Genomic DNA, 13,492 nt, shown 5'->3' with positions numbered 1-13,492 from the left:
AACGGCATTGAAATCCCACTCTGGCAGGATATTGATTTTGTAATAATAAGCCCCTTTATCTCCCTCAGCCCCAGGACTAGCTCTTAAGAGCATTAGTAAAGGAATAATCCATGTCATCTACTCAGCATTTTGAGCACAAGCATGGTTATTTTGTCCCAGGGGTTTTGCTGAGCCTGTTCATTCCCTGGCACACGTGACAAGACTTACTGCTGCCGACCCCTGAAGGCCAGGCTTGCAGCATGTGCTCAGTCCCCAGCTATTTAACATTGGGACATATCCAGCAGTGGGGAGGGGGACTGCCTTTGGCTCTTCCCACTGTCCTCCAGCCGCTGGCAGCAGAGGGACTAGCTCATAAGCAGAGGGAAGGTACATGGGCGCCGGGGTCAGGGTCAACAGAGGGGCCACTTCAGGGTTAATCCTGTCAGACTGGACAGGTATGTTCCCAAAGCCCATAGGGCTGACTACATGCCAGCTCCCAGCTGCCAGGAGATGGCTAGGTTTGCACCCAGGGCATGCCCCAAGGCAGGTTCCTCTGCCGTCAATGTTACACCGTCACACAGCCCAGCCTGCCTCAAAGCTTTTACCTTCATTGCACAAATAAACAGCAAAATCTCTGCAGTCAGAAGGGGAAAAGAAACAAAAGAATACAAAAAACTCCAACGAACCAGCAATATTCACTGAGCCAGGGAGAAACACACCTCCTCGGCCCGCTCTCCAAGGGGAGCCAAGGAAAGCTCACTGTTTAAGAAGGATTAACCAGAAAAGTGAAGAAATTAAAGTATTTTCTGAGCAAGATCATTATGAGTCGTGAGAGGTTGAAACAGGTTTTCCTGAGAAATCAAGTAAATCCCTTGGAGAGAAGCCCAGAGGTACCAGCACAGCCAAAAAAAGGACTGTCTGAGAGATGGATGAACAAACAGAGTAGGATTAAGGCATTGCCATATCTGAAGTCCCATGGAGGCGACAAGAAACCTCTCTGCAAGTGCAAGTAGGATCATGAACTACCCCAGGTGGGAGCAAGAGCAGGTCCCAGTGCTGGGGAGGAAAGACAAGCAAGGTCCCGCCCCACAGCTCCCCTCCTCACTGCAGACCAGCTGGATGTGAGGACACAGTATTTGTGTCAATGCTATTAATGAATAACAGCTTTTAACCCTTATTCCTGCAGCAAGTCCTAGGTTGCCCCAGGACAGGCAAGGATGCAGTACAGGAGGGGCAAAGGAGATCCCCAGGGCCAGGGAAGCTCCAGGGGGTGCACGGAGGGGAGAAGACAGCCACAGCAGGGGATGCTCCAGAAGTCACCGCAAAGCCCTGCTGGTCACACAGCTGGTGCACTGGCTGCCAGGAAAAGCCTTAGCATAAAGGCATTGCCTGCTCCAAAATAGCTTGGTCTCAAGTGCTCAGGCAACGTGGGGCACCTTTTCTCTCCATAGGTGCACACAAGGGACCAGACAAGTAGGTAAGAGCAACCTACATTCCAGGACGCAAGAGCAGATTGCTACTACAGCCCCTCCAGCTATAAAACATCATAAAACATCAGAGCCTTAAGTGACAGGCAGAGATGCCAAGCAGAGGGAACTCCAAGGAAAAGGAAAAACAGATTTCTCTGCAGTTCCCATAGCGGCAAAGCTGGCGGAATTGCTGCTACGAAACCCTTCTGATTCCCATGGCTTATATCCCACTCCATGGCAGAAAACCAGCCCTAGGCTCTGGCAGGAGGGAAGAGATGAGCACAGGACAGTCTGCAGCTCAAGAGTCTCAGCAGTGAGCTTGAGCACGGATTTTGGCAGGTGGAGGAGGAGGAGGAGGAGGAGGAGGAGTAGGGTTCCCGATGTGCAGCTCCAGCACCTGGAAAGATGGTAACAGCCAGTCACTGCAGGAGGGAGCTGTAAAGGATGGATCCTAAAGGTTTGCTGCTTTCTCACTCCCTTTCCCACACCTGGTTTCTTTCTCTGTGGGGCTCTGGAGTCATTCAGTGGAGGAGCCAGAGCAGGGAGCAGGGACAGGGAGGGACAGGAGCAGGAACACAAGGCTTGTGCCGACGCAGAGGAGAGGCAAGCCCCAGGGAAAGAGCAGCTGCTAGCTTTGCTGCTCAAGGCTTAATGCCCTAAGAGCCCAGCTGATTCCTGCTCAGGCGCAAAGGGAAACCGCAGCCATTCGGGACGCCCAGGCATCCGAAGGTGCTGTATTTCCCCAAACCATGGCAGGACAAAGGTTCGGGAAATGCATCTCCCTTTGCCTGCTGCCCTGGAGCTGCCTGAGCTTTGCCTGGAGTGATGCTGCTGGGCCCGGGACCGCCTCAGCCGCTGTAGGACACGTCAGAAAGGGGCTGCCCAGAGACATTGCCAACAGGACCGAAGTGCACAGCAACATCTCAGGTACTTAAATGAATGATCTCCTGCCTCTCCCTCTGCAGGGCTGCTTGGGGCCCCTCTCTGCAGGCACGCAGGGTGAAGGGCACAGGGACCTGTCGATGAAGGAATGACGGTGCTTCTCTTGTTGGGCACAGAGGCACTCCCAGGGCATGCGTAGGGGCTGCGAGGCTTTGTGTGGTCCTTACGGCCACAGAAGCTTCTGTGATCTGGGAGAGATGTGTCGTGTCAGAAGTAAAGTCACTAGGCACAGGGAGAAAATTCAATGCTTAGCTGTCTTCCTTTGAGAGTAAAGTCCTCCTCTGTGTTAACCTCTATGCATATCATGATGGGCCAGTTCCCTGCCGGGGGTACGGGTGCACTGAACACATCCCTGGCGCTGGAGGCTGAGGTGGGACCCTTGGGAAGAAATGGAGATTGTTTTAAAAGCACGAGTAATCTCCAGATGCTGAGGGCGATTTTTTTTTTTTAATCCACTTCCTAAGCAAGGCATATGCCATTCCCCAGCAGGAGGGACACGGCATCAGGGCTGCTATGAGGTGACTGCCTTCCCAGGGCTAGTGGCAGAACAGAGCAGCCCATGTCACATTATTGAAGTCTTCACCTTCCCAAATCTTTATGAATTCTATGTTGTTTCCAAAATGCCTGTTGGGAACAGTCCCTGGGCTGCCTTATCTCCATATCACGGTGACTGTTGGGGAAGGTGCTAGCAACCAGTGCTGGACAATCTAACTGTAAAACAGATCCAGTCCCAGCATTCAGCAGCCACTCTGGCACCGCTGAATTTATTCATATAGACATCTGCACTACCTGTTAACAGCATTACTGAACCTGGAGAAAGTCTGATCTTACTCAACCTGATTTGTTTCTTATCATCCCCACTGGAGGAGAAGCCTACATCATCTCAGCAAAAGCAGAGACAAACCAGACCTCTGCCTCATCTTAGCTTTACTGTTGCACTCAGAATTCCCCACAGAAGTGCCCCCTAAGCTAGATAAAGCACATTTCTGCCTGCTCATTTTAAGCTTGGTTAAACTAGAGTTGATCAGAGTATTTTCCTTTAATTCAGGATATTGGTACCCATGGTACCTGTTACACAAGAATCTACTCATCCACATTTTCTTGGCCTTGTGGTAGTTTTTTGTGGTAGCACACAGTCAGACTGGCATTCTTTTTGGAGCCTGCCTCACTTCTGGCTCTCCCCAAGTATTAGTGCAACACAGAAAGGATGATCTAAGCAGGATAACTAAGTAGCTCTGAATAGCTGTACACTACAGACTGGGAAAAAAATTCAAGACTGAGACAAAAAAAAAAATCTCTCTCTAGCATAGCGTAGTATTTCTATTGCTTTGAGTTCCAGCCAACAATATTGTCCCAGAATATTGTGTTATTAAAAAATGCCTGTCCTCTTCTCTGCACTCCTAAAAATTCCTCTCTGCACAGTGTACCTTTCCAGTCCCAATTCTGTTCAGTAGTTGCTCACATTGGACAGTTTTTAACTGGAAGATTTGTTTTCCGGACAAAGCTGCTAGACTTCCTTATGTCTTCCCTTTAGAACTATGTTAAAAAAAAATAAATTCAGAAATTCAGAGACTTGCAGGTCCCACAGGAGTGACACGGGCCAGGCAGCCTTTTAAAAAGTGTCACTAGGGAGGCCTTTGTCACCACCTGCACTTAACATCTCCCCTTCTCCTGCAGTGCCATGCACAGCTGTCCCCCCACCACGCTATGGATACTACTATGTGGACAGAGGCTCAGGCGTCTCCTTGGGCTCAGTCCTCGTATTCTGGTGCCAGGAGGGATACCAGCTGGTGGGCAGTGAGAGGCTTGCCTGCCTCCACCAGGAGAGCACTTCATCCTGGAACCACCCCCCGCCCCACTGCCAGGGTAAGGAGCCCGCCGGCGTGACCCAGCCCTTGTGCCCACTTACAGGGTCTCAGCGGGGTGCGGGTGCATCACCACCCAATTGCTAGCTCAGAAGGAGAGGTGCAGATCTGGCCCTCACACGGGGGCTCCCTCACTCTGACCAAGTTGACAAGGGCAGAAGAAGGTGATGGGGTGCCCTGGCCACCCCAAAAGGGGACAGTGAAGGTCCAGCTTGACTCAGTCAGTTGTGGTCAGCATGGGTGAAATGCCATGCTTCAGCAAGGTCACTGCAACAGCGTTTCATGGGCTGCAGAAGATGGGGGTTGCCAGAGGGTGAATTCACTTGGGATCAGCTCTGCAAGTAACCAGACCTTCTCTCACTCTCAGTAACTGGTGCACAAGTCATCAGAGCAAGTCAAAACTGATACCGGCTGATACCCCACTGCAAGTGATAGGCACAGGGACTCCAGGACACTGTCAAAAGCTTTCACAACAGGAGGAAAACTGAATTTTGCAATAACCCAGCATAGGCTGTTTATGAACACACACGTAGAGCATGTGCCAATTAAAAATGGCCCTTGCATTTTCAGTGGTACAAGCTCATCAAAGGAATGGTGTTTATTATAATGTCAAAGAACAAAATATATTGCTTTAAAAGCTTTTTCTCACACACTGTGTATTGTGTGCATACATAAAATAATTTCAGGAAAATTGCCCTCAAGAAAGCTATGTATTTTTGGAGTTGCAAGCAAAATCACAGAAGTTGCAAATGCTACATAGCCTACACGTGAACGAGAACATAAGACCTGAGATTTTTTCAGAAACAGTTTACAGGCAAACCCATGCTGCAATTGCCAGCCAAAAAGAAATTTGAAATGGAAGAGGTCTGCTATACTCACTTTTGCTGCTTCTCTTTCACTTACACAAGACAAGCAAATCCATTTCAAAAAGGTATCATCTCACATAGGTTGAATTGGGAACCGAAGTGCTTCAATCATAGGATACCTCTGCAGGTGCTTCAGTTAAGCACCACCCCAGGCAGCTTGTCCTTTAAGCATGAAAATAAAGCAATTGATCTCAATCCAGAGCTGTAAAACCTGCTGATACACAGTCAGAGTGTCTTTGGTTCATAAAAGTAAACCCAGCAAGATAAGAGCAATGGACTTTGGTGCAGTACGTTACAGGTATTCCTGTTGTAAAACATTCATAAATCTTAATAGCAAATCTTGTCTCCTCAGCCCTAAACAGAGGATGCAATTTGTGCATTCCTTAATGCAGAAACAAACAAAAAAAACACCTCCAAACTTTAAATCACTCCTTGGATTCTCCAAAATAAAGAGGTTTTAACACAGTTTTAATGGCAAAAAAATCCCCATCAACTTGTTCTCTTTAAAACAAAAAGGAAATCTCTGTAATTTCAAAAATCTTAGTTTGGTTATTTTGCAAGTGGTGTAAAGTTGGGTTTTTGAATCTCTTTTATTACTTTGAAAACCTAAACATACAATTTTTTGCAATGTTAGCGAATTCTTTGATATTATTTTGCCCTTGAAATGGGAGCCACTTCCCTAACTTTAGATATTTACAATGTAAGCATAATTTAGGGTTTGATCAGGATGTAATTAATCTGCTCTTTCAGGACATCAGTCTTATGGCAGGTAGGGATCATACACTTAGATGGACTGTACACCATCCAGGAAAATTCTGAAGAAAGTGGGTGTTTTTTTATGATAAGGGTGGTAATGCACTGGAACAGGTTACCCAGAGAGGTGGTAGATGTCCTATCCCAGGAAATATTCAAGGTCAGGGTGGATGAGGCTCTTCTAATGGAAGGTGTCCTTGCCCATGGCAGGGGGGTTGGACTAGGACCTTTAGAGGTCCTGTCCAACCCAAACCAGTATATGATTATGTTCATCAGTGTTCCCAAGTTTTTTTTCTTTTTTTTTTTTTAATTTTACAAGCCCATTTTTCTTTCAAATACTCATGCTTTATTAAATCTTTTTTTCGCTTTTTACTTTTTTCTTTTTAACTTTATTCCATTTTTAAGTATTTTCCCCTTTTTAACTATTTTGTCCCTTTTTTACACTTTTCAACTTTTTTCTATTTAACTTTTTATCCTTTTAAACCTTTATTTCCCTTTTTTCTTTTCTAACTTTCCTCCCTTTTAAACTTTCCCCTTTTTAACTTTCTTACATGTTGTTTTCTATTTTTCCTATTTAACTTTTATCCTTTTAATTTTTTTCCTTTTGCACTTTTTTCCTTTTTAGCTTTTTCCCCCACCACTAAATATTTAAGCAAAAATGCACATCCCAAGTAAAAAAAAAAAAAGAAAAAAAAAGAAAAACCAAGTTACCACCATTTTATCTTTGATTGGGGCTTAATCCCAACTACCTTTATGCTTCAAGCAAGACACATCAAACGCCTTATCTTTTCAGTATAAAATAATCACATGAGACTAATTATCTGAAGAAAATATGAATTTTTAATTTGGTTTCTTTTGTTTGTTTAATTAACTTTCTGGTTCACTGAGCCGGCGTGGCATCACCCACGTTCACCATTAGTTTTTATAATGATTATTAATAAATACGCCCTGTAACATCCCTTGGGGGTTACCTGCAAGAGGGGCGGTGGCCGGGGGGAGCAGGGGGTCTCTTTTCCCCCGGCGTCCTCTCACGGCCCCGCCCTCGCCCCCAGCCGCCCCCCAGCCCTGGGGCAGCGGATCCCGCGTCGCCGTGGCCGCCTCGCTGCTGAGCGGAGCCGTCATCCTGGGACTGTCCGTCTCCTTCGCCGTCTGCTGCTGGCGGGACTGGGCGAGGAAGAGCCGCGGGGGGTGAGTATGGAGGTGCTGGGGGACGGTAAGGTGGGTTTTGGAGGAGTGAGGAGCAGCTGCGGGAGCTGAAGGAGAGGCGCTGCTGCCATCTGCCGAGACACGCGGGCTGCGCTCACTCGGGACACTCTGGTGGCCCACGTGTTCTGTTCCCTTTCACAACCCTCCTGCTCACACGTCTGAAACTATCAAGCACACACACACACACACAAAAGTTAAAACGCTGCTCCAAAGCCAAGGTATGTTTGACTTTGGAAGGGTGTTCTGGCTGTGGGGATGCTGCTGGCGATTGCAGAGAGGGCTCCTGTTACATGCCTGAGGAATGGGACACCATCCAGAGGCACCCAGACAAGCTCAAGAAGTGAGACCATGGAAACCTCATGAGGCTCAACAAGGCCAAGTGCAAGGTCGTGCACCTGAGTCAGGGCAACTCCCAGTATCAGTACAGGCTGGGAGATGAAAGGATCAAGAGCAGTTCTGCAGAGAAGTACTTAGGGGTGCTGGTGGATGAGAGGCTGGACATGACCCAGCAATGTGAGCTCACAGCCCAGAAAGCCAAGTGTATCCTGGGCTGCACCAAAAGCAGCCTGGGCAGCAGGTTGAGGGAGAGGATTCTGCCCCTCTCTCTGCTCTGGTGAGATCCCACCTGGAGTACTGTATCCAGCTCTGGGTCCCCAACGTTAAGAAAGACGTGGACCTATTGGAGCAGGGCCCAGAGGAGGGCCACAAATACAATCAGAGGGCTGTAGCACTTCTCCTGTGAGGAAAGGCTGTGAGAGTTGGCATTCAGGCTGGAAAAAAGAAGACTCCAGAGAGATCTTATAGCAGCCTTCCAGTACTTGAAGGCAGCCTCTAAGAAAGATGGTTAAAAGCTTTTTAACAGGGCCTGTTGTGATAGGACAAGGGACAATTGTTTTAAAGTGAAGGAGGGTCGATTTAGATTGAATATAAGGAAGACATTTTTTATAATGAGGGTGGTAAAACATGGGAACCGGTTATTCAGTGAGGCTGTAGATGCCCCATCTCTGAAAATACTCAAGGTCAGATTGGATGGGGCTCTGAGCAACCTGACTTAGTAGAAGGTGTCCCTACTCATTGCAGTGGGGATGGATAACCTTTAAAGGTCCCTTCCAACCCAAACAATTCTATGATTCTGTTAGCCTGGTAATTTACAAAAAGCTTCCCAATAGTAGAGGAAGAAGGGAACAGACAATACATGGAGGATGGTTGATGGGAATATCTCTTTTCAGAGGCTAAGTTCAGTGCAACTGACTGCACACAGCCCATTGTGGGAAAAGGAGGAGTATTCTCCTCTGGAAAGGGAGAAAAAACATGGTAGGAAGCAGGACTGGGTGGACAGAGGTGTCAGGACCAGAGTCATCACCTCTGCAGCAGCTCTGCCCTGTTTTCCTGGCCTACAGTCCAGCAGGACCTCTGTTGGTATACTGGGCAAGGGATTACAGCAACAGGGACCACACAGGAATCTCCTACCTAGGAGTGCAGCTTTAACTCAGAGCCTAACTCCTTATTATCAGAAGTGCACAAGGACAAGGACTGAAAAAACCCGTCAACCAAAAGAGAACATTTCAGTCTCTCAGCAGGCACCAGCCCTACCTCTTCCCACTGGCCGGCTCTTCCCCAGGCTGGCTGCTGCTTTGTCAGCACCCCTTTTCTGCGGGGCTGAAAGAACTTCAGTGCTTTCCTCTAGAAATGGAGAGAGTCAAAACCACTGGGAGACAGCTTTGCTTTAGGATACAAACATGCCAGGTCTTTCCAGGGGTGTGAGCAAATGAAAATAGCCAGCCCACAAAGTGCAAAGCAAGCATCTGCATGGGCATTTCTCACCACTTTGCAGGCAGCAGCATAGGAAGAAAGTCAGAGGAGGACGGAAACATGACTCCTCCACCCCCGAGAGGGGCAGGAATGCTTTTGGAAGACTGAAACACTACCACCGGCGTGATTACCACCTCTCGGCCCTCTCCAGCTCTGTGTTTCCAGGGGCATTTGCAGGCTGCAATAACCTGGCTTTCCAAAGGTACTGCTCAGCACCTTCCCCTCCCGCCCTGCTGCCACTGCCCCCCAAGCTCCTCACACGGGCAAGAGCTGCTCCCAAACTACTTGGAGGCAGGAGCAGCCAGCTGGAAAAGCTCACATTGCTTGGGCAGTCAATCCCCCTGCTTCATCCTCTTATATGCTCCCCGCCTAGCACCTAACAGCAATGAAATGCTTGCACCTGCTCTTTTTCAAGGGGGAGATGTGGCAGAGGGCCAGGGCTCCTCTTTGCCCTGCCTAAGCATCACCCGGATGGGCTGCGGGCTCCCGTCAGTGCTGCAGCCCCCTCTCACTACCTCCTCTCCCTCTTGCCTTTACCAGTAGCCTGGAAAACCAGCCAAAGCTGCCCTTGGAAAGCTGGTGCCCTGAAGTGCAGGCTGTGCCCCAGCTGGTGTTGCAGCCCAGCACACCACCCATCACCGCCCTGCCCAGCCAGCTGCCCCGCAACATCCTGCTGCCTGCCACAGCCTGCCATGCTGACCTCCCCAGGGACCTGCTCCCCCTCTACTACAGAAGCTACGAGGAACATAAGGTCTTCAGCAAGTTTGGGAACCCAGTTTGAAAAAACTGCCACTTAACTTTTCTTCCTTTTCTTCTTTTAACACTATCAATTCCTTGAGCTCAGGAAAGAATTTCATGAGAGCCAATTACTGCACCTGGGTTTTCAAATGGAGAAAATCTGACACTTCATGTTGAAAGACTTTTTTATATATAATCCTTTTATTTCCGTCCCCTGTCCAGCAGTGCACATTTCAAACAGGAGTTCCTGGGTTATAAGCTTCTTAATTGATCATTTTGGCAAGATGCATAAAGCCAAGTCTGAGCTTAACCTACAGGCTGAGTATGTGCAGACTTTCAGGTTTTGAACATGAGTCTGATTTTCTGTTTAGAGCTCTTTTAAAGGCTGAAAGTGAAGACAACCAGTTATCAGGAACAAAGAATCTATGTCTTTAGATAACTGGAAGCATTTACAATTCATTGCACTTGAATATAGGCTGAGATTTAAAGGATTTTTTTGTTGGTATTCAGAACTCACCGTACTCTCCCATTTCTGTACAGACAATCTTAGACTTGGAAGATGCAGTGACAAGTGTGCAAAGATAGCCAGCCAAGGGGAAAACATGAATTTAATATAAAGAACCTAGCACATCTAAGAAAAAAACAACCAAACAAAAAACCCAACCATATAAAAAAAAAAAGACCAACAAACCAAAAACTAGCCTAAGTGCCATCAGTTTTATTCAGAAAGCAATGACTCCTTATTTCTGTCCAGGATTTCCTGGGTGGAAGTACAGGGGCAGGTTCTAGGCAGCACAGGCAGACTCTGGCCAGGCAGCTTCAGAACACCTCAGCCTGTCTGTACCACAGGACAGACCTATGCCTCCATAGCATGCCCAAGGCACTCTGGGCACACAAGGCTTATTGAGAATTGTGGCATCATGTGTGCAGAGATGCTGTTTGTATCTCGGGAGGCACTGTGGTGTTAGTCAGAGGAGGTGCTGGCAGCCCCAAGAACTGCTGCATGCATGGGGCCAGGAATAAGAATGAGCATCCCCAGTATGTCCGTCCTGCCATTCAGTGCTCAAGGATGCAAACTGCAATACTCAAAACAATCCTGCTACAAAGGCTAGGAGTTTTAGTCTGCTGACTTCATTTCTGTCAACATTTGCATCACATTTCAAGGAAAGAAGCCTTAAAAAGATGCAAGGTAGCACTTCCTTGAGATAAGACAAAAGCAGATGATGGAACCACTGCCACCTCTCCCTGGAAAGAGGATTAGGGGCACTGTTTTTTCCTATTTCTAATAACAATAAAGGAATCTATCCCAATTTCACCTCCTGTGTAATTTTTTCACATGACTTGAGTTATGGAAAGTCTGGTTTGGGGGCTAGCTTTAATGGGGAAGGGAGCAGGTGGTAAAGCTTCAACAGATCACTTGAAAAAGATGATGCTCACAGTGGCCCATTACCAGCAGCTGCACCACAAGAAAGAAATCTTTCATTCTTCTAAGGCAACTGAAGCCTTAGAGAGGATGGGGAAAACAAGACCTCCTCTATGCTTCCCCGTTTTCAGTTTACTTCCTAACCTTAATCTCCTCCCTTCTTTTTCCAGCCAAGTCTAACATACAGGGAGGGGACTAATACTGTTTTAAGGTAAGCTGTTCTTCTGTCCCCTCCCACATGCTCACAAGAGTGTCCAAACTCCCCATGGAAAAGGTGCTCTGCATGCAGAGCCAGTGAATTTGGACACAGTGCTATAGGTGTTTTGGGCTCTCATGAGTACACTGGTGCCATATCCATGGACTATGCTTCCACTTCTGTTTCACCAAAATAGGTTTCATGGCCAGGAATTCAGCCCAGGAAACAATGCTCCCCAGTTTCTTGTTCCTGTAGGAAGGAGCTGTTTTTTAAGAGACAAAATCAGGAAAAAGAACAGAAGGGAAATTGAAAAGGATGGGAATGAGACTTCCCTATCTGTTGCCTTCTCTGTTCCTCTCCCTTGTCATGTTTTAATGAATAGAAGAAACCTCACTACAATTTTCCTTCTCTCCAAAAAATGCATTTGGGACTCAGTTTGCTGTTCCTGGGATCTGAGTGAGGTTTTCAAATCAAAAGTGAGATTTTTTTTTTTTTGCTACATAAGATTAAACATTGACACCTGCTTTCACTAAAAACTGAAATGATTCCATTTTAGATATAAAAATAATTTTCCAAGCATGTCCAGAAAGGTGCTGATTTTGAAGTGTCATCTAAAAAAAATTAGCATTTTCAATAAAAAACTGATGTGATAGTTTTTCATAGAGAATATTGTCAACTTGAAACAAGCATTTTATACAACTGGTATTTAAAAAATTATTTACTTGACAAAATTGAAAAGTTTCATTGGAGGAACATTTTTCTGACTTTTTTTGTGTGTGCATGTGTGTGTGTGCAAAGCTCAGATTCCTAACAGAAATATTTGATCCCAAAACATTGTCAGACTTAGCCAAATTCCTCCATCGAGAAGAAGCACAGCCAGGTCTTCCTCCAAAGGCATCTCATGTAGCAGAAGAACCAACAGAAGAAAGATGGGTTAAGGGCAGGAAGCCCAGCTCTACTACAAGTTTCCCTATAATCCCTTAGTCTTTGCCTCAGTTCTTTGGACCAGCACAGCAAAGAGCTGAGTTCAAGTGTGAAGAGCCACTCTCAGCTTCAGCTTAGGAAGGCACCATCAGTAGGGCAACAAGAAGCACCATTTGCATTTATTTACCAAATGAGGAAGAAGAAGGAAGGCTTTAAGAGGCTTTAAGTAATTTGTAAACCAGAAGCAGCAAACCTCATAAGACTATAATCCCATGCATTCTTGCCACGTTATTCAGTGGTTCCTGTTGGAACCACCATCTACCCAACCTGTCTTCATCAGAGCAGCACATGAGGTGCTGCCCTCTCCACTATTTCACCCCTGCAGGCCACAAGAGAAACTCCAGCTTTCTCCATGCGAAGGAAGGGGGTTTCCAGCTGTTTGAGATCCTGGCCTCCCTACTGGAAGCTGAAGCTCCAAGAGGTTGAGTTATAATGTTTTATGCAACATAGAAACATAGAATGGTATGGGTTGGAAGGGACCTTAAAGACCCTTTAGTTCCAGCCCCGCTGCCATGGGCAAGGACAAATTCCACTAATCCAGGTTGCTCTAAGCCCGATCCAACCTGGCCTTGAACACTTCCACAACTTCTCTGGGCAACCTGTTCCAGTGCCTCACTATACTCACAGTGAAGAATTTTTTCCTAATATCTAATCTAAATCTGCCCTCTTTCCATTTTAAGCCATTCCCTCTTTGTCCTATCACTACATCAAATGCAATATCCAATGATGCAATACATTACAGATCATATTTTTTTTTAATTTAAATTATACACATGGATTATCCAACAGAGGTGGACCCTGGAACTGAAGGAAACTATCTGAAGAGGGATGGAGATAGCTGCAAGGCCAGCTCATTGCCAGTTCTGTCCCAGGCAAACCTCACAAGCAGTCACTTCCTGATGAATGTCTGAACAATGAGAGCAAGCACCCTCAGTTTGTTTTTTTAAACAGGATTTTAAGCTTCAGACTCCACATTGTAAACCTCAGCCTGCATTGTTTATCTTGAAAGAGCTAAACAAGTTTTGGTCACAAGTTTAAATTCTTCAGTGAAGGTACTAGCCTCCTGTGACTGTTGGCACTGGTATAAGAGGTCTCAGACCCTTTCTGAAGATCTGGGCAAGGTTAATGCCAGGACCTGTAACATCCAAATGCTAAAGCCACAAAACTCCAAAAAGATATTCATTGTGAACTTGAAAAGAATGGCCACCTTCTGCCTGTACAAGTGTCTAGACTAACATTTTAAGCGCTGGTTGGAAGAG

The sequence above is a fragment of the Neopelma chrysocephalum genome, unplaced genomic scaffold (assembly GCF_003984885.1).
Source record: "Neopelma chrysocephalum unplaced genomic scaffold, ASM398488v2 Primary Assembly neopelma1_59, whole genome shotgun sequence".
NCBI classification, from domain to species: domain Eukaryota; kingdom Metazoa; phylum Chordata; class Aves; order Passeriformes; family Pipridae; genus Neopelma; species Neopelma chrysocephalum.
The sequence above is the reverse complement of the archived record's forward strand: the minus strand, read 5'-3'. Positions refer to the sequence as shown.